Here is a 21,386-nt window from a genome sequence, read left to right as displayed (position 1 = left end):
TATAAAGATGATGGTGTTTCAACCCCCCATTCTCAAAAAAATACTCATAGTTTTCATCAAGAAGAAAAACCATTACTAAAGAAATATCGAATTTTCATATAATTTTTATTTTTATATTTTTGTGGAGCTGAGGGTTAGTTTCACGAATTGTCAAAATTTTACACTGTAGAGGTGTAAGTCGGTGTAATTTACAGGTAATTTAAGGTAAATACCGACTTAAATTACCGCTTATATTATATCATACCGTAATACAACGGTAAATTACCAAAAACAACAAGTCAAAACTGTTTTGAATAAAAACTAAGTGTACTACCATAAAAAGTCGCCCATTTTACCGATTTCCAGTCCAATTTTTTTTTACTAAATTTCCACCCATTATCGACAGAGAATCGGTAATTTATCGGGTAATTTTACGGTAATTTTCCCGGTAAATTACGTTGGTAATGTAAAGCTAATTATTACACATACATGTCTTTGTTTTTGGGGCCAACCAATATTTGGAATCCCATTACCTACACGTAACTAAACGTTTTAGACCCCCATTATATTCTTTGAAACTTTCCACTCATAGTTTAACCCCTGACCCCAAGAACACACCCTTTAATTTAAGTCAGACTTATTAGGAAACACGCTGTATAAATTATTTACTTATAACATAATAACCTTTCGAGTTATTTAAATAAAGTTAAGATGTTAAAAAAAAAAAAAAAAACTTCTGGCATACCACCTTTATAAGGTTCAATAGAAGGTTGTAACTAATTTCTCTACAGGTGTTTCTTTTAATTTTTTTTTCTTAACCCTCCGGGACCAATTTTTAAACCAATACATAATTACTTAATAACTGTTTCTAAAAATTTAAAAATGAAGGGGTTGGATAGTTATAATACCTTACAGAGGGGGTATATTAAAAAAATTAAGAAACTATGGCGAATATCCTACCATATATTATAAAAAGGTGTAAACAATCGTGACATAATTTGGGGCGCTTTTATTTCGTTTGGGGAGATATTTTCGGCAATTTCAAGTACGCCTGGCAAAAGTGCAAAACTATTAAAAAAAATGTGCTAGGGTTGGAGGATGGTGGAAAACGGTGGGGAGGGGAGGGACACTTCTAAACATACTTCTTTTTATTTTTTTTCTTAGGAGCAATTGAGAGAAAATTAGTGGCGAAAGAAATCGTGAGACTTTTAAATATAATAAGACTCCGTGGAGCGCCAGAATTAAGTTTTATTTTTACACAAAAATACCAAAAAAAAAAGAAAAAAGGTAGTTGGGGGGTCAAATTCTTCACTATTTTTACGTAGTTTTAAAAAATTATTTGCCCGAAGAAGAGTGTTTGAGAGTTAATAGGTGTGAGAGAAAACGAACGATTATTGGAAAAAATTATAACCACCACGCATTACCAAAAGTCATTAAAAGAAAAATATCTTCGCTGGCCAAGATAATTTTAATTTGTATTACAATTTAAAGGTATAGTACCACACATAAATTTAACTTCCCTAAACAAAGATATATATTGATAAGTCTGTATGCATAAATTACAGGGGATGTTCTTTGGGTGCATGGACGATTTTGAGTCGAAAATGTAACTTCTATTTATAATTTTGTTTGCCCTAGACTTGAGTGTTTTGGGGACCACCTTAAATAATTAAATTAGAAATCATCGTCTTAATCAGTTTCTCAATTAAATTTAAGGGGTCATCCGTAAAATACTCCAATCCAATGAATCTCAACTCGAAAACAGTAGGTAACCCTTAGGGCAAACAAAATGGAATCGTAGAAGTTACTACATTTTCGACTCAAAATAGAACGTGAACCCAAAGAACACAATCCCCCTTAATTAACTTATGCATGCAGACTTATCAGATTCAGAAACACCCTGTATAAGAGTCCCCATAATTGCATTCACCTGAATTCGAAATTTGGAAACATTTTACCTTTAAAAAGGTAACGTGGAGTATAACAACAACAAAATGAACCCTCTCAAGTAATTAAAGCTTAAATTAAAAGTAAATTTTAAAGATAAAAATAAATATTATAAAGTTTAAATTCTTGCAGACGGTAATTACACCCTGAAGGCGGGCGGGCGGCCCGGGAAGGCATCCAGTCATCCCGCCGAAAAAAAATATAATTAAGTTTCTTAAGTAAAAAATAAAATTATTTTCCTTTTTTCTCTAATAAATAATTTCGAATTTAAATTTTTTTATAAAAAAATATCATCAAAGAGACCGCGCGATTTAAGGTAGCTAGCCGATGGGGTGGTAATTCCACCCCCGCTTCCACCAGTCTTAGTGGTAATTTCGTGCCCAGGATGTTAGTAATTATCCGGTAATCCTGAGCGTAACCATTATATTACAATATTTATAAGTTTTAAAATTTTTCCTCATTGACATATAATAATAATAAATCCATTCTTAATTATCAACAGACCACCATACCAGAAATAAATTAAATATCCCCCTAACGAAGTATTCAAATACTACGTTAAGTTATTATACGCTGTGAAAGGGGGGGGTACCTCTTCCCCGCTACCCCTCTTGCGTTGGTATAATAACGGACGCTGGCCAGGATGTTAGTAATTATTCGGTAATCTTAAGCGTAACCATTACAATATTTATAAACTTCTATTCTTTCCTCATGCATCGTCATATAATAATAATAAGTCTTACTAGCGTGTTAATTACAAACAGAAGTAGATTACCACTCGAAGTAAATTTACCTTAACCCTTATTTTATTGTGTTGCATCATTTTAATGACAGAGTGCTCGGTGAAATATGTAAATGCATTATATGAGAAATATGAATTTTTTTTTGCCATAATTATAGGATTTTATAGGAGAAAAAAAATCACGTGTTTTTATGGGAAAATATAGGAATAAAAATGATGATCATACATAATACTATTTCGGCTTAAACTATGTCGAAAAATCTAATTAAAAAATAATAACAAATTGGATTTTACTTTGAAATGAGGAACTTAATTAAAATATAATATATAAAAAAAATCCTGAGCAAACTCCGCAATTTCGGACATGTCTAGTGAATCAAATGTGATCTCGATAAAAGAGTGCTAAATTTTGACAAATTTGATGCTAAACTATACGAAAACTTGGACTAAGTCAAAAAATATAGGATATATTAAACTTTTTATGATTAAATTAAAGGATAATATACGACAGGTTCAAATATAAAGGATTTTAGGACCGCTGGGCTCCCTGTATTGATTACTTCGGTTTAATTAACTTCAGTGACTATAGCGTGTGGGAGGGTTGGGACGTAACTATAACAAAAAAAAATGAAAAATAAAATAAAGCGTATTTAGAAATAATCTTAATGACGATTAAATTTCTAATTTTCGTATCGCTTGGCTTAACACCGAACAATATATTATCTTTCATTGTTTCCTCACCCCCACCCTTAGTTATTACCCACAATTCCAAGCTCTGATCATCACCACCCCCATCTCCACTCCCTTTAGAAGCTAAGCCTTGCACCCCCACTCCACACTCAAAAGGATTATAACTTTTTAAAGCGTATAACCCACAATGCACCTGGAGAATTTATAAAATACAAATTTGAATCTAATGTTATATCAACCGGGACAGTCAAAGGAAAGGAGAAATGATTTTCTTTAATCCATTCTTGTACTAATTAATTTCAAGACCAATCTGCTAATAAATACCTCTGAATGATTTTAAAATTCAAATGGATAATTTTTTTTTTTTAATTTAGCACCTTTGACCAATCGCGCAACGCCCTGCCTTCTTGTTCACGTCCTATAATTAATTAGTAAAAGAATCGATAAAAAGTATCACCCTCCCTTTAAAGGTGTGTGTGTGTGTGTTGTACATTAATAAAAAGATTTATTATATATTGGCACCGGAAATACGTCATCATATTGAAGAATAAATGATCGGGGAAGAAGATTTACTCGAATAGTTTTCATTAAAGCGGTTAGTTTTAATATTAAATACTCGAGTACCAACGGGGGTGGGGGTGAAGGAGGGCGGGGGCAACGGAGTAATTACGTTTTTTTTTATTCCCTTAGCAATTAATTCGTATTTCGATGCGTGAATTTAATCGCCTACATTACGGATTTCCAGAGAACTTTAACCTTAATCAGAGTTGAGAAAACTTTTTGCATAAAAAAAATAAAAATAAATGAAAGTAAAGTAAAATAATTGCAGATAAATTTCTTCTACTTGGAATTTTTTTCATGACCTTTTCTGGGCCATTCTCCATGAATTAAAGGAAGCGGGGGAGGGGTGTATAAATCGTCACCCCCTAAACGTCACGCGCCATTTATTTGAACTTACAGTTCACGTGACAGACTTAGCTCGCGCGATCTAGGGCCACGACGATATTCATCTTTTCTTGAAATTATTAGAACATTTTTTTTATATTGATAAACACTGATTTTTCTACCTTATATCTGACCAAATTTTGCCAGAGGGGTGTGGATCCTCAACTTTCCACCAAAATGGCGGCAAACTTCACAGAGTGAAAGGCTAATGGGACAAGTCTCCTGATTGGTTAAGTGGGGGTCTGCCGCTTAGTAGGGGTCCGGGGAGATTTTCTCCCCCTATATCCCTGATCATTTTAAAGTGTTTACTACAGCCCACTTCAACATGATACCTGGCCCGTATTTAGCATTGCTTAAAAAGGAGTTGTTGATTGTTTAAGAAAATTTCAATCCCTTCAAAGAGATATTACCACCGTTCGCTTAAATATTCCTAGTATCTATATGTATTCCTCTATTATGACCTAACTAAAACCAACCATACACTTATACTTATTACTTAAGCTTAGGCTTTTTAACTAAATTATTTCTCTATTTTTATAATAATATTTCTAATTATTTTAGACACGAAGCTAAAAAGCTAGTATAATAATACCTCTATTTAGTCAAAAAGGCGAGAGAAAGAAAAGGTTTTTCTTCATATAAAGTTACAGGAATTTCCTTCCTGCCTAGGCCGCTTTTTTTCGTTACCCCCTTCCCCCGGTCTCACTCGGACCTTGGTCAAACTCTACAAATGTCCGCGAGTACTTAAATTGCGTTTGAGTCCGTACTTCCTTTCCCCCAACACTACACCAACTATACCAACCAGAAATGCCCTTAGTTACCGTCCTAAATTACAATCTTAAAATGAATGTATTTCGTATTTAATTTCAAGGAAAAATTGGTATCTTTCGAGTCTGAATAAATTGGAAATCGATGCCCCTGGTGTCGTCTCAGGAAATAAAAAAATAATACATATATATATATAAATTATTTCTAGGGATATATTTGTTAAAAAAAATAAAAGAAGGTATCTAAGGGTATAATTGCGTACGAGTTTTGAGGCTTACTTAGTAAGTACTAAGTCTTCTCTCTCTAAAGCAACACGTGCCAAATTTCACATTGATATACACGTATATACACAGGGGGTTTCTGATAAGTCTGCATGTTTAAATTAAGGGGATTGTGTTCTTTGGGTGCATGCACGATTTTGAGTCGAAAATGTAACTTAACTTCTACGATTCCATTTTGTAAATTGCCCTAAGATACAATGTTTTCGAGTTATGATTTGATGGGAGTATTTTACTGATGACCCCCTTAAATTTAATTAAGAAACTGATTTAGACAGTGATTCTATCCTAATTTAATTAATTATGGGATCATTCCTAAAACAAAAGTCTAATTAATCATAACTTTCAAACAGTAACCCTTAGGACTAACAAAATGGAATCATATAAGTGACCCCTTAATTAAATTAGAAATCATTGTCTAAATCAGTTGCTTAATTAAATTTAAGGGGTCATCCGTAAAATACTCCAATCCAATCAACCTTAACTCGAAAACAGTGTCCCTTAGGCCAAACAAAATGGAGATAGAAGTTACATTTTCGACTCGAAATCGACCGTGCACCCAAAGAACATCCCCCTTTATTTACGCATGCAGACCTATCAGAAACACCCTGTATACATATGTACATACGCCTACGCGTCCGTCTATGGGTCAAATACGCAATTATCAAAAACACCACCAATCTAAAAAAGATACAGAACACTATCGTCCGTACTCCTCACCCCCTCTCTCTCTCGTGTTCCGAGCTACCTTGCCCCCCCCCCCTTAATTTAAAGGTACGCTTAAACTACCTACCTATAAATCTTAATTACTAAATCGCACAAAAAATACGCGTTGGGTTTAAGAAAATAGTCACGATGGAGAGTGGAGTTGTTGGGCTCCCAGCGTTTAAAAAAAAAATTACTTGTAGAAATGATTAGTTAGACACCCACTCTGATTGGTTCGTTTTGGTGTAGTACGTGATGGCGTGACTGTTCATTAATGCCCCTAAACCCTCCCCCCTCCTCCCGCCGGGTTTCGTCTCATCTTGTAATCGTAATTACAGCCCGGTAAATCACCGCCGCCAACTTACTCGAAAAATGTATAAATAGATTTAAGGTTTTTTTTATATATTTATGTAATTATTAAAGGGCAAGTTTAATTAAATTTAAAACGCACTTTTATATATCTAATTTAACGAGGAAGGGGTTATTTTTCTATTTAAAATAAGACAAGATTCGTCAAAATCGGTTAAGATTTCACCAAGATACAATTGTTTTTTTTTTTATATATAATTTTAATTTTTTAAATAGTTAAAGTCACCCAAAAATCGATTGTGTTCTCGAAATGCGCGGGAAATATGTTCTCCCCCTTTGTGCGTCATAATTACGTAAGACGTTGGTTCACGCGCCTGGTTTCGGGCTTCAATTTAAAGTTTCAAACTAGGCTTAGCATTAGCATCGTGTATAAGATAAGGCTTAAGGAAGTTAAGCCTAAGCCTCATTTCTCTAATACATTTTCTACGTCACAGGAAACTGACATCAACTTCCGGACTTCCGGTGGATAGGTGCGAAATGCGGAAGATTTTGTTTTGATTAGACCAATAAATATATCTGCAGTATATCTAACGTTTAATCATAAGGTAAAATTTCGAAATCATACATAACCTTCATACTAGGAGACTTGATACCATTTACACTGCAGGAGGCGAGGCTACTTGGTACTGCACAATTTGTCCATAAAATAGCCTCTACTCCTGTAGTGTAAAAGGTATCATTTCTCCTAGTCTGAAAACGATGTATTGAAAAATTATCATTGTATTTATACGTACTAAGAAATAGACGCGTTAAATGGCGTGTGTTTTTGAAATTTTTACCGATTTAAATGAGTCTTTACCTTTAAAAAAACACGTGGTTATCGTGGAAGGTTCCGAACCAAGTACCCGATAAAAAAAGCAGGTGAACACCTTTAAACCTGAGGGAGAAGGGGGATAGGCACACACACATACCATCTCGTGATTTAGAAATAAAGAAAGGAGAGAGAATTGATAATGAAACGGTGGAGGAAGTCCGGCTCTCTGCCTGATTCTGTCTACGAACCAAAGTATTTACACCTCAACAATCCCAACTACAAATGCTTTAATTAAAATAGCAACCATATTATATTACTAGAGAGCTTAGTTTTTAGTTGATTAAGTACTACGTCACAACCTTCCTAAGTCTTCCCACGGTTAAGGCAGAGCCATATTGGTGGATTTCATCTTTACTAAATAAAACCGCATTCAACCGACCGACCTCAATATGGCCGTGAAAAATTTATCTCACGAATCTTAGCTCCTCCTAAAAAACCGAAAGCTCTGGATAGAACTTAACTAAATTACGAAAAAAGTTAACAAACGACGGAGACAAAAAATGGCCCAAATGGGATTGTTCGGACACTTGGTAGTGTCCAACACCTTGGTAAAATAACTTCGTGAAAAATTATATTACTTTTAGATAATTTAAAAACAAAATAATTAAATAATTATTTATGAAAAGGGTTATTTGTGAAACATATTAAAACTTACCCAAAAAGAAGGAATAACAAATACAATACTCAAAGATGAAATTATTACAATTATTCGCGAAAGAGTTTTTTTTATTTCTTTGTGTTTGGCAAGTGCCGAATGACCTTTAAATAAGGACTCGACTGTTCCTAATTTGGAATATTTCTCAAATTATAATCGTCAAAACCTCTCAAACTTCCCAATAATAATAAAAAAAAAAGAAAAAAAAAATGCAAAATCTTTGGATGGAGGGGGGGGGAATAGAGGGCGCGGTTCCGGGGGCAATACTTAAACTTATTATTTTCCAAATTGAACGATTTCAACATCGGACCAAAAGTCAGAAACTTTATTTTTTAAAATCAAGAAGAAGTGGGGACATTACCCGATGAATATTTATTGGAGATTAAAATTAATCCGAATGTTAATACGATTAAAAACGGGTGTGACTAAAATACTGAACCCTCTGAACCGCTGAATTACTGAACTTGGTACTAAAATCTCTACATGGGTGAAAAACTACCATCCACTCTCATAGAGAATTCAAATAGGAGTAATAAACAAAGGCTTGAATCTCAATGGACTGAATTAAAGTGACTATTTTACTGAACTCTGAACCGCTGAACCCTCTTCATAGGTCCCATATCTTAACATAGTCTGAACTTCGGTGACTATTTTACTGAACTCTGAACCGCTGAACCCAATTTAATATTTCAATAGCTTAGCAAGGTCTGAACTCGAGTGACTATTTTACTGAACTCTGAACCGCTGAACCATATTTAATATTTACATAGCTTAGCATGGTCTGAACTCGAGTGACTATATTACTGAACTCTGAACCGCTGAACCCAATTTAATATTTACATAGCTTAACATGGTCTGAACTCGAGTGACTATTTTACTGAACTCTGAACCGCTGAACCATATTTAATATTTCAATAGCTTAGCATGGTCTGAAGTCGAGTGACTATTTTACTGAACTCTGAACCGCTGAACCATATTTAATTTTTACATAGCTTAACATGGTCTGAACTCGAGTGACTATTTTACTGAACTCTGAACCGCTGAACCATATTTAATATTTACATAGCTTAGCATGGTCTGAACTCGAGTGACTATTTTACTGAACTCTGAACCGCTGAACCCAATTTAATATTTACATAGCTTAACATGGTCTGAACTCGAGTGACTATTTTACTGAACTCTGAACCGCTGAACCATATTTAATATTTCAATAGCTTAGCATGGTCTGAACTCGAGTGACTATTTTACTGAACTCTGAACCGCTGAACCCAATTTAATATTTACATACTTAACATGGTCTGAACTTCGGTGACTATTTTACTGAACTCTGAACCGCTGAACCCAATTTAATATTTCAATAGCTTAGCATGGTCTGAACTCGAGTGACTATTTTACTGAACTCTGAACCACTGAACCATACATAATATTTGAATAGCTTAGCATGGTCTGAACTCGAGTGACTATTTTACTGAACTCTGAACCGCTGAACCATATTTAATTTTTACATAACTTAACATGGTCTGAACTCGAGTGACTATTTTACTCAACTCTGAACCGCTGAACCATATTTAATATTTACATAGCTTAACATGGTCTGAACTCGAGTGACTATTTTACTGAACTCTGAACCGCTGAACCATATTTAATATTTACATAGCTTAGCATGGTCTGAACTCGAGTGACTATTTTACTTAACTCTGAACCGCTGAACCCAATTTAATATTTACATAGCTTAGCATGGTCTGAACTCGAGTGACTATTTTACTGAACTCTGAACCGCTGAACCCAATTTAATATTTACATAGCTTAACATGGTCTGAACTCGAGTGACTATTTTACTGAACTCTGAACCGCTGAACCATATTTAATATTTCAATAGCTTAGCATGGTCTGAACTCGAGTGACTATTTTACTGAACTCTGAACCGCTGAACCCAATTTAATATTTACATACTTAACATGGTCTGAACTTCGGTGACTATTTTACTGAACTCTGAACCGCTGAACCCAATTTAATATTTCAATAGCTTAGCATGGTCTGAACTCGAGTGACTATTTTACTGAACTCTGAACCACTGAACCATACATAATATTTGAATAGCTTAGCATGGTCTGAACTCGAGTGACTATTTTACTGAACTCTGAACCGCTGAACCATATTTAATTTTTACATAACTTAACATGGTCTGAACTCGAGTGACTATTTTACTCAACTCTGAACCGCTGAACCATATTTAATATTTACATAGCTTAACATGGTCTGAACTCGAGTGACTATTTTACTGAACTCTGAACCGCTGAACCATATTTAATATTTACATAGCTTAGCATGGTCTGAACTCGAGTGACTATTTTACTTAACTCTGAACCGCTGAACCCAATTTAATATTTACATAGCTTAACATGGTCTGAACTCGAGTGACTATTTTACTGAACTCTGAACCGCTGAACCATATTTAATATTTGCATAGCTTAGCATGGTCTGAACTCGAGTGACTATTTTACTGAACTCTGAACCGCTGAACCATATTTAATATTTACATAGCTTAGCATGGTCTGAACTCGAGTGACTATTTTACTGAACTCTGAACCGCTGAACCCAATTTAATATTTACATACTTAACATGGTCTGAACTTCGGTGACTATTTTTCTGAACTCTGAACCGCTGAACCCAATTTAATATTTACATACTTAACATGGTCTGAACGTGAGTGACTATTTTACTGAACTCTGAACCGCTGAACCCAATTTAATATTTCAATATCTTAGCATGGTCTGAACTCGAGTGACTATTTTACTGAACTCTGAACCGCTGAACCATATTTAATTTTTACACAGCTTAACATGGTATGAACTCGAGTGACTATTTTACTGAACTCTGAACCGCTGAACCATATTTAATATTTACATAGCTTAACATGGTCTGAACTCGAGTGACTATTTTTCTGAACTCTGAACCGCTGAACCCAATTTAATATTTACATACTTAACATGGTCTGAACGTGAGTGACTATTTTACTGAACTCTGAACCGCTGAACCCAATTTAATATTTCAATATCTTAGCATGGTCTGAACTCGAGTGACTATTTTACTGAACTCTGAACCGCTGAACCATATTTAATTTTTACACAGCTTAACATGGTATGAACTCGAGTGACTATTTTACTGAACTCTGAACCGCTGAACCATATTTAATTTTTACATAGTCACTCGAGTTCAGACCATGCTGAGCTATGTAAAAATTAAATATGGTTCAGCGGTTCAGAGTTCAGTAAAATAGTCACTCGAGTTCAGACCATGCTAAGGTATTGAAATATTAAATTGGGTTCAGCGGTTCAGAGTTCAGTAAAATAGTCACTCGAGTTCAGATCATGTTAAGCTATGTAAAAATTAAATATGGTTCAGCGGTTCAGAGTTCAGTAAAATAGTCACTCGCGTTCAGACCATGCTAAGCTATGTAAATACTAAAATGGGTTCAGCGGTTCAGAGTTCAGTAAAATAGTCACTCGAGTTCAGACCATTTTAAGCTATGTAACAATTAAATATGGTTCAGCGGTTCAGAGTTCAGTAAAATAGTCACTCGAGTTCAGACCATGCTAAGCTATTGAAATATTAAATATGGTTCAGCGGTTCAGAGTTCAGTAAAATAGTCACTCGCGTTCAGACCATTTTAAGCTATGTAAAAATTAAATATGGTTCAGCGGTTCAGAGTTCAGTAAAATAGTCACTCGAGTTCAGACCATGCTAAGCTATGTAAATATTAAAATGGGTTCAGCGGTTCAGAGTTTAGTAAAATAGTCACTCGAGTTCAGACCATTTTAAGATATGTAAAAATTAAATATGGTTCAGCGGTTCAGAGTTCAGTAAAATAGTCACTCGAGTTCAGACCATGTTAAGCTATGTAAAAATTAAATATGGTTCAGCGGTTCAGAGTTCAGAAAAATAGTCACTCGAGTTCAGACCATGCTAAGCTATTGAAATATTAAATATGGTTCAGCGGTTCAGAGTTCAGTAAAATAGTCACTCGAGTTCAGACCATTTTAAGATATGTAAAAATTAAATATGGTTCAGCGGTTCAGAGTTCAGTAAAATAGTCACTCGAGTTCAGACCATGTTAAGCTATGTAAAAATTAAATATGGTTCAGCGGTTCAGAGTTCAGAAAAATAGTCACTCGAGTTCAGACCATGCTAAGCTATTGAAATATTAAATATGGTTCAGCGGTTCAGAGTTCAGTAAAATAGTCACTCGAGTTCAGACCATGCTAAGCTATTGAAATATTAAATTGGGTTCAGCGGTTCAGAGTTCAGTAAAATAGTCACTCGAGTTCAGACCATGCTAAGCTAATGAAATATTAAATATGGTTCAGCGGTTCAGAGTTCAGTAAAATAGTCACTCGAGTTCAGACCATGCTAAGCTATTGAAATATTAAATTGGGTTCAGCGGTTCAGGGTTCAGCGGTTCAGAGTTCAGTAAAATAGTCACTCGAGTTCAGACCATGCTAAGCTATTGAAATATTAAATTGGGTTCAGCGGTTCAGAGTTCAGTAAAATAGTCACCGAAGTTCAGACTATGTTAAGATATGGGACCTATGAAGAGGGTTCAGCGGTTCAGAGTTCAGTAAAATAGTCACTTTAATTCAGTCCATTGAGATTCAAGCCTTTGTTTATTACTCCTATTTGAATTCTCTATGAGAGTGGATGGTAGTTTTTCACCCATGTAGAGATTTTAGTACCAAGTTCAGTAATTCAGCGGTTCAGAGGGTTCAGTATTTTAGTCACACCCATTAAAAACGTGCCCCTCAAGGAGGCCCTTTCCCCCTGCTCCCAAATTCAATTCGGAGATCGAGAAAAACGGCAATAGAGATTGCGGAAATGGAAGTATTTTAGCTAGGAACTCCAGGATCAAATCAGAAGAACAACTTGAACAGGTCAGAGGATGAAGAAATGCTAGACATTCGGTATTCGGGGAAAGGAGTTCAATTTGGTCAGTTTCCCCTGGCCCGGGCCACCTGTAGGGATGTCTTGATGGGGGCCCGCGATTTCGTCACTTTCCCTGGGGGCCGTAAACTCTCGAGGGCCCTAAATTTCGGGGAGTTTCGTGAAAGTAAAGGAGAGTATGATGGAAGGTGCCGGGACCTTGACCCTCCAGGGGGCCCGGGCCACCTGTAGGGATGGTTGTCTTAATGGGGTCCCGCGATTTTGTCATTGTCCCTGGGAGCCATAAACATTTGTTGATTTCGGGAAGTTCCAAGCAAGCAAAGGTAGACTTGGAAGGTGACTCTTCTCTTAAACGTTAAATCCACGCATGGCAAACACGTGGCCGAATGGCGTTGACAACCACCCCACCTTTCAGGGACCATAACAGCTCTACTAACCATGGATCAACAAAGGAATGATGATTGTGATAGATATATAAGTGGGCGTTCCTTTTAATAAAAGCATAAGTTCATAAGATTGTTTCCATAACTTTGTCACTGGTTAGTGGTTACAAACTGGAGCCAGTAATGAATCGACTTATGTCAGAGATTCTGGTTTTGGCGCTGTCAAAGGCTTAGTACAGCCTAAATAGGAGGAGATGGAAGTCCTGCAAAATTAACCACCGAGTGTAGGACTTCAATTCTCGCTTCCGTCGTTCTCGAACTAGCTCTAGGTAAGCAAGTCTCTAGCATTACGAATAGTATAGGTAGTGTCATAATTATGGTAGGTACATACCTTATAAACTTATGATAAAAGGTACAAAAATATTCGGGTAGAATGCAAATGATTCGGTTTTAAATTATCTTGTTTAAATAAACAGCTATTTTTTCCGTTTTTTCGAATAATTTACTGAAATAGTAAGTGGCAGGCAAAAATTACTAATCTAAAAAAATGTGACCCAGATAAAAACCCTTCTCCCACCATACGTATGTATAAAAGCTACTTAAAAACACACAAAAACTCATCGAGTCTAAAAAAATAATGATAGTTTAATCGTTCGTGATCCTCTAGAAACGACCCACGGATTTTCCACAAAAAGGAAATACCAATAAACAATTTGAATATCTCATCTACATGTTCCACCAACTACGTCTTAGATATTTAAAAAATATATATTTAAATGATAGAAAAATGTTCCAAAAACAGCGAATTAAAATTAAAAAAATGAATTTACTTTTCAATTAAATAAAGGTACCTTAGTTATCCCGAAGTAGTTGTTTGCTGGCCTCAAATAAAATGACTCGGCCTATCCTATCAATTAGTTACCACTAATATAATAAAAGTTGAAAGTAAAAAAATAAAACCGGTTTTAATAAAAAAATAAAAACTCCCACTCAACTTCTGAATTAAAACCTCTCTTTAGCGACCTAAGGATAAGTTAACATTATTTCATAATACAGGATTGCCTGCTACAGGTGAGAGATTAAATGGGAAAGTCAGGGAGTTTTAAAATAGACCCAAAAAGGCCAGGGAATTTCAAAATGGGCCAAAAACGGTCAGCAAAAAGCTATGGAAATATCAAAATAGGCCCAAAAAGGTCAGGGAAAAGTTGGGGAGGTTTAAAATAAGCCAAAAAGATTAGGGGAAAAACAGGGAATTTCAAAATAGGTCCAAAGAGGTCAGGGAAAAGTTGGGGAACTTTAAAATAGGCCAAAAAGGTCAGGGGAAACGTTAGGAAACTTTAAAATAGGCCAAAAAAGGTCAGGGAAAAGTTAGGAAACTTTAAAATAGGATAAAAAAGTCAGAGAGTTTAAAAAAAGGCCAAAAAGGTCAGGAAAAGTCGCGGAATTTCAAAATAGACCATAAACATCAGGGAATTTGATCGGGGAATTTCAAAATAGCTCGAAAAGGTCAGGAAGAAATCAGCGAATTTTAAGAATTTCAACAAAGTCAGAGAATTTAATTGAAGTTGCTAAAATATCCGCCTTTTAACTATTCAGCTGTGTGACGTTTTGAACACCGTCTTAAGTACGAGATCAGGTGTTGGACCAGACACTGAAAAAGGTGCGATTTCAACTAAATTGTTTACTTATTACCCCCTTCTTATAAATATAGAGAACAACAACAATTGGGCCTTAAAAACATCATGAAAAATCATAGAAAAAGCTCGGGGAAAACCTGGGAAAAGTCAGGGAAATCGAATAAATAAAAATTGTTCGAAATAAAAATAAAATTAATTTTCCACTAGACATATTCGCATTTACCTCCAATTCATTTACATTAATACGAAATTCAACGTATCGTTTCGTAGACACGTGGGGGAGAGAAAGGAGGGGGAACGTGAGTTGCCGAATAATAGCATTATAACAAAAAAATTAAACGCGGCTGCTTTTAACCAATAGGAGCGTGATTTTTTTCTTTAACTCCATTTCCATTTAAAGTAATTAACCTAGAAACGGCGGTTTTATATTTAATTTATTTTTTTCTTTTCTTTTCTTAATTCTTATTAATGCCTTTTAGAAGTAGAGGGGGAAGGTAAAAGGGGGTAGAGTTAATTAGAAGGAATTAAACAAATTGATTTGAACTAAATAATGCTATAGAAAGGGTGGAGGAGAGAAAGAGAAAGAAATAAATATTTTCAACGTTTCCTGTTTAACAAATCTCGAGTTAAAAAAAAAACAAGTTGGGAAACCAAAATAAACCTCTCCCAGTCGAGACGCAATTAATTGGTAATAATTATTTTAATCGTCATTAATTTAGTTTAATTATAGTTAAGTCATTTTAAGAAACTTTATTCCTAAAATAATTTTAAACATAGCTATTGTTGACGTTTGAATTCAAGCGTATGCCTCTTTTAACAATTTTTGGAAATTTAGGGTATATAAGACGAGTGATTCACTATAACTGATAAGAAAACCCGCAATTGCGTGAAGCCCTGCCATTGGAAAGGAAGGCTAGACGTTTCTCGTAACCCTAGCCGATCGTCGCGTATACGTCTTAATCCTAACCTTAGCCAGAAAATTGCTTTCTGCGAACACGTTTGTTTGCTCCGATTTGCCAACTACGAACGCTATGAAAAACAGACACACACACAGACAAGTCCAGTTTAATATCTTTCCGCGACGTCATCGTCACTCGGAGAGGTAAAAAAAGAAGGGAATGAGTCACTAATTCAGACTCCGTGAGTTTTCTTTCCTTTTTCCACGTACACGTTTGCTAATTTTTCTTAAAATCGTTTGATTACGCCTTACTTTGAAATATTTCCTTAATGAATTAACAGGTAGTTGCAGCGTTAATTAGAAACCGTTCCGGGGAAAAAACCCAGACGTACGAAACCAAATTTATCTTAATTTTCCACGAATAACTAAGTAATTTCTAGACCCTTCCCTAAATTCAATCAATATTTTTGATGACGTCAAAAACCGTTATACCTTTAAATAAAAAAGTTAATATGTTGATTATGTTCTGTACAGTTTTTTTAATAAACCACAATTACCTTAGTCATTCCTTTAAAGGGATATTACGAGCTATTTAAATCGAAAGAGAGTATAAAATAATGAATATCATAAATTGGAACCATGTTTTTATCTACAATATTAAAGAAGATACGGCCAATTAAGTTATAAGAGTAATGGATGGCACTACGCGTTAGGCTTTCCATTGAAGTACCCCTATTGGATGCCTAGTACCACGTGACGTGCTCTTTTGTCCAATAGGGGTACTCCCCAGCCAGTGTTTACTTAATTGCTCGTATCTCCTTTACTATTATGGATAGAAACATGGTTCCAATTGATGATATTCATTATTTTATAAGCTCTTTCGATACAATTAAACAAGAAAACATTCTAACCCCGAAGTATACCTTTAAATTGTTATAGTTATTTTGAGTTTAATTGAAGTTTATTATGAACTTTCTACATTATTTTCTTTTCTTCTTCTCCATTAAACCCAATTTTGATGTTTTTTATAATTAGCGAGTTGTGGAATGATTATTTCTTCGAAATAATTAACCCAAGTTAAAATTATAGATATTTAGGTCTAATCTTCTCAGTATACAGAGAGAAAGGAACCTTTATAATAATTCGAGGAATCAGAGCTTGTATTTATACACAAGCAGCTGAGAACGGCAAAGAGAGAGAGGGAGAGAGAGAGAATATTTTTTCAAGCCCAGGGAGAAATAATATAAAAACTTTTAATAATAATTAACTTGGCACGAAAATTAACGTGCCACGACGATAATTAAACATGGAACACCTAACCTCTAATATACCTCTACACAGTATTATATCTTCAACGGGATACTAAAATGATTACGGATACGTTACCTTACTTAAGGTAAGTGTTAAATAACTTTAGGCTTAGGTAAATGAATTGAAGCGAGACTTTAGTATCACTTTTATTTAGTATACCTTCATGGAATACTAACACCTAAAATAAATTAGAAATTATTTTTAATTACTAGCCGAGGGAAGAGATTGGGGGAGCGGGGGGGGGTAGGAGCTGATTTCGTCATCTTATTGATACATTACAACAACGTAATAAATCCATTAATTTTGGCGCCAAAATGAGCAGCAATCCCTCCCAAACCAAAACCAAAACCGGAGGAAGGGGGGGATAGAAAATTTCGCCTAAAATTAAACGAAATATACAGGGTGTTTCTAATAAGTCTGCATTTAAATGATGTTCTTTGGGTGCATTCACGATTTTGAGTCGAAAATGCAACGTCTATCTCCATTTTGATTGCCCTAAGGGACACTGTTTTCGTGTTATGATTTACAAGAGAGTTTTAGGGATGGTCCCTTAATTAATTAAATTAGAAATTATTGTCTTAATCAGTTTCTTAATTAAATTTAAGGGGTCATCCGTAAAATACTCCATCCAATCCTAACTCGAAAGCATTATTGTATCCCTTAGGGCAAACAAAATGGAGATAGAAGTTACTACATTTTCGACTCAAAATCGTGCATGCAACCCCTATTAATTTTAAGGCAGACTTGTCAGAAACACCCTGTATATATATTTTTTAGCGTTAAAGGTTTGCTTTTATTAATTGCTAAACCGAGGTCTCTCTCTCTCCCGGGCCAACCTGGACCTTGATATACCACCCTTAAGAGGAGCGGGCAGTAACTGGTGCTGAAAATAACACACAGTACTTAAGTAAAAACCATTAGAGCATTAAGCGGGGCGAAAAATCATCGACTTTTTTTCGATTAGCATAAATTAACAAAAATACCTAATTAACGCCAGATCGCTAAAGGAACCACGAAAAAAAACCCACGCAAAGGAAAAAAAAAAGACCATGTTAGGTTGACCTTCAGGGGATATATATATAAAAAACCAACTGAAAATTACTTTCAAAAGTAATTAAAAATTCTTAACACATTTTGCTATCACCATAAAATAAATTTTCAACTTGCAATCAGGAGATGGTTAAACTATAATATTAATCTTTCAAGTTTTAATAAATTTCTGGGGTCACCTCAACCATTCCATCAACAATATCATAAGTTCATAAGATATGTTCCATAAGTTTGTCACTCATTACTAGAGAGCTTATCAAGAAGTGATATCTAGTTTACTAGGGAGAAGGTATAAATTCGCCCCATTTCCAGCTTTATCTCCAGTCCAAACGTAGGTCCGGAGTTAATCCCCGCCTCTAAATTACAACCAGAATCTCATTGGTTCTTAGAAACTCGCGTCAGAGCGACGCGAATGACGAAAATTACGTATTTTCCAACTGTAAAGAGGCGAAATAGTCCGGCCTCCTTTTACGTCCCCCCTTGTATTTTGAAAGGGGGACTGAGACTATGTCGAGCGAATATTTAGGCATCTTTAACCTTCTCCCTAATAAACTAGATATCACTTCTTGGTATTACGAAATACAGGTAGAGTCCTACTTATAGAACATATCGTATAAACTTATGATAATACACATTATTTAAAAACATACCTAAAACACTTACAAATTTAAGAAATTAAATAACTCTACTCTTAAATTAAATTAAATTAAATTAAACGAGTCTCAACCATCTCATTTTAATTACGATTAAAGCTATATAGGTTTATGGTTGGTTACTTTAGTAGTCAATATTCATGAAGAGGTGTTTGTTGGTTATGTATATAGGCAAGCGTGTTAAGATGAATTGAGAATATGGGGGTATCTTTATTAATGTCGAAGGGGTGGAATAATTATCATCAGCCGTTTAATCCTATTCCCAAATTTAATATTCTCTCTTACCCCCCTCCTCCTTACTCCCTTGGCGAGTGGCGAACGGGGGGGAAGGGGGCGTCGGTAAATTAATGGGCCCAAAAGGGGGAGAGAAAGAGAAAACGAATTTCTGGTGGAGGAATAATTAATTTCTATTTTGATGACCACGTTATGACGCAGCGACATCGTTTAATCGAGCCACAACAGAGACCCCAGAAATATATTACCAACCCAATCTTACGGGAAAAGTGAGCGGTAAAACACATGGAGTGAGACATAGAGAGAGGGGGAGGGAAATAAAAAAAAAAAACCGGTTTTCGTTAATAGCAAGGTTGCCCCAAACTTTCGTTTCGTACAAAACGTTTTATTTTTAAAAGTTTGAAGATTATTTACAATTAGGTCTGTTAACGTTCTACGGTTAACTTTTAACAATAAATCCCTTACTTTTCCAGCTTATCCCCTACCAAATTTTGGGCAGTATCCATCCCTGGGATCATTTTAAGGAGACCACTTCATCACACATGGCCCATATTTATATTTAGCAAGTGGTCGAAGTATGGTTTGATTAATCAAACGAAATTCTTGACGTTTTTAGGATATTAATTTAAATCCCGGACTTTTTTTTATAAAGAAATTAATTTAAATCCCGGACTTTTTTTTATAAAGAAATTAATTTAAATCCCAGACGTATTAGAAAATTAATTCAAATCCCTGACGTTTTAGAAATATTATTTAAATCCCTGACCCTTTTTTAAGGGAATTAATTTAAATCCCTGACCTATTTTTAAGGGAATTAATTTAAATCCCTGACCTATTTTTAAGGGAATTAATTTAAATCCCTGACCTATTTTTAAGGAAATTAATTTAAATCCCTGACCTATTTTTAAGGAAATTAATTTAAATCCCTGACGTGACGCTTTAGCAAATTAATTTAAATCCCTGACGCTTTGGCAAATTAATTTAAATCCCTGACGCTTTGGCAAATTAATTTAAATCCCTGACGCTTTGGCAAATTAATTTAAATCCCTGACGCTTTGGCAAATTAATTTAAATCCCTGACGCTTTGGCAAATTAATTTAAATCCCTGACGCTTTGGCAAATTAATTTAAATCCCTGACCTATTTTTAAGGGAATTAATTTAAATCCCTGACCTATTTTTAAGGAAATTAATTTAAATCCCTGACCTATTTTTAAGGAAATTAATTTAAATCCCTGACCTATTTTTAAGGAAATTAATTTAAATCCCTGACGTGACGCTTTAGCAAATTAATTTAAATCCCTGACGCTTTGGCAAATTAATTTAAATCCCTGACGCTTTGGCAAATTAATTTAAATCCCTGACGCTTTGGCAAATTAATTTAAATCCCTGACGCTTTGGCAAATTAATTTAAATCCCTGACGCTTTGGCAAATTAATTTAAATCCCTGACGCTTTGGCAAATTAATTTAAATCCCTGACGCTTTGGCAAATTAATTTAAATCCCTGACGCTTTGGCAAATTAATTTAAATCCCTGACGCTTTGGCAAATTAATTTAAATCCCTGACGCTTTGGCAAATTAATTTAAATCCCTGACGCTTTGGCAAATTAATTTAAATCCCTGACGCTTTAGCAAATTAATTTAAATCCCTAACTTTTTCCCCCATATCCTTGGAAACTACCCTACAACTGTAATGAAAATTTAAGATAAATTACTTTAATAGTTAACAATTACGCTGCAATTCTTTTAAAAATTCTTGGAAATAACTTTTAATTTAACTCGGTGGTCCCTTCGCCAGCCAATCCCATAGAAATTAATTTCATCAAAATTACAAAGACTAAAATACCGAAACATAGAACGTTTTAAATAAAGGTGGTAAACCCAAAATCCTAAGAGGTGTCAAAATTTAATTAAGATGAAATACAATTAAATGGGAGAAAATATACATCCTATATTATCCCCCGGGGGCAGTGTGGGGGGGTCAAATTGGCACTCGAGGGGGAAGAAATTTAGATAGATACAAATGTATAATAATACCAAGTTGAGACAGAAACGAAATGGCGGTCACCAGCCCAAAATCTAAGACGAATTTTATCTCTATCTCTTGGCGGTGATTAAAAAAAGATTTATTTCTTACCAATTGAAGAAACTAAAAGAGGATTTGGGGGGGTGAGAAGAGACAGAAGAGAGTGTGATGGCGCCAATGGTCTTAGTGACGTCACGTGGTCAATGCCTTCTTTATTCAACTTACGTCAGGGGGGAAAGGGGGGTTTTTCTGGCAACCAACTTAGACTCAAATTATGCCCTCTAATTTGCAGCACAATAAGTTTACACGCACGAATAGTAAAAATAAAAAATATATTTCAGAAAAATACCATCACCATCTCTAT

General features: G+C 34.9%; 1 protein-coding gene across 6 annotated transcripts in view; it reads right to left on the bottom strand.

Moving 5' to 3' along the window:
• LOC149676501 (zinc finger homeobox protein 3-like) overlaps nucleotides 1-21,386 on the bottom strand; it is a 130,890-nt gene that overhangs the window by 39,582 nt on the left and 69,922 nt on the right. Inside the window, exon 1 of one of the 6 annotated variants that reach the window (XM_089837517.1) lies at nucleotides 7,893-8,038. The exons of the other annotated variants lie outside the window; for them this stretch is intronic. The gene's annotated coding sequence lies outside the window, so the exon portion shown is untranslated. Of the gene's footprint in view, nucleotides 1-7,892; nucleotides 8,039-21,386 lie in introns of those variants that run through there. 6 annotated transcript variants of the gene reach the window in all.

The sequence above is a fragment of the Phalangium opilio genome, unplaced genomic scaffold, assembly GCF_054372755.1.
Source record: "Phalangium opilio isolate 3A_F unplaced genomic scaffold, DU_Popi_V2 ptg000045l_1, whole genome shotgun sequence".
NCBI lineage: Eukaryota > Metazoa > Arthropoda > Arachnida > Opiliones > Phalangiidae > Phalangium > Phalangium opilio.
The sequence above is the reverse complement of the archived record's forward strand: the minus strand, read 5'-3'. Positions and strand labels throughout refer to the sequence as shown.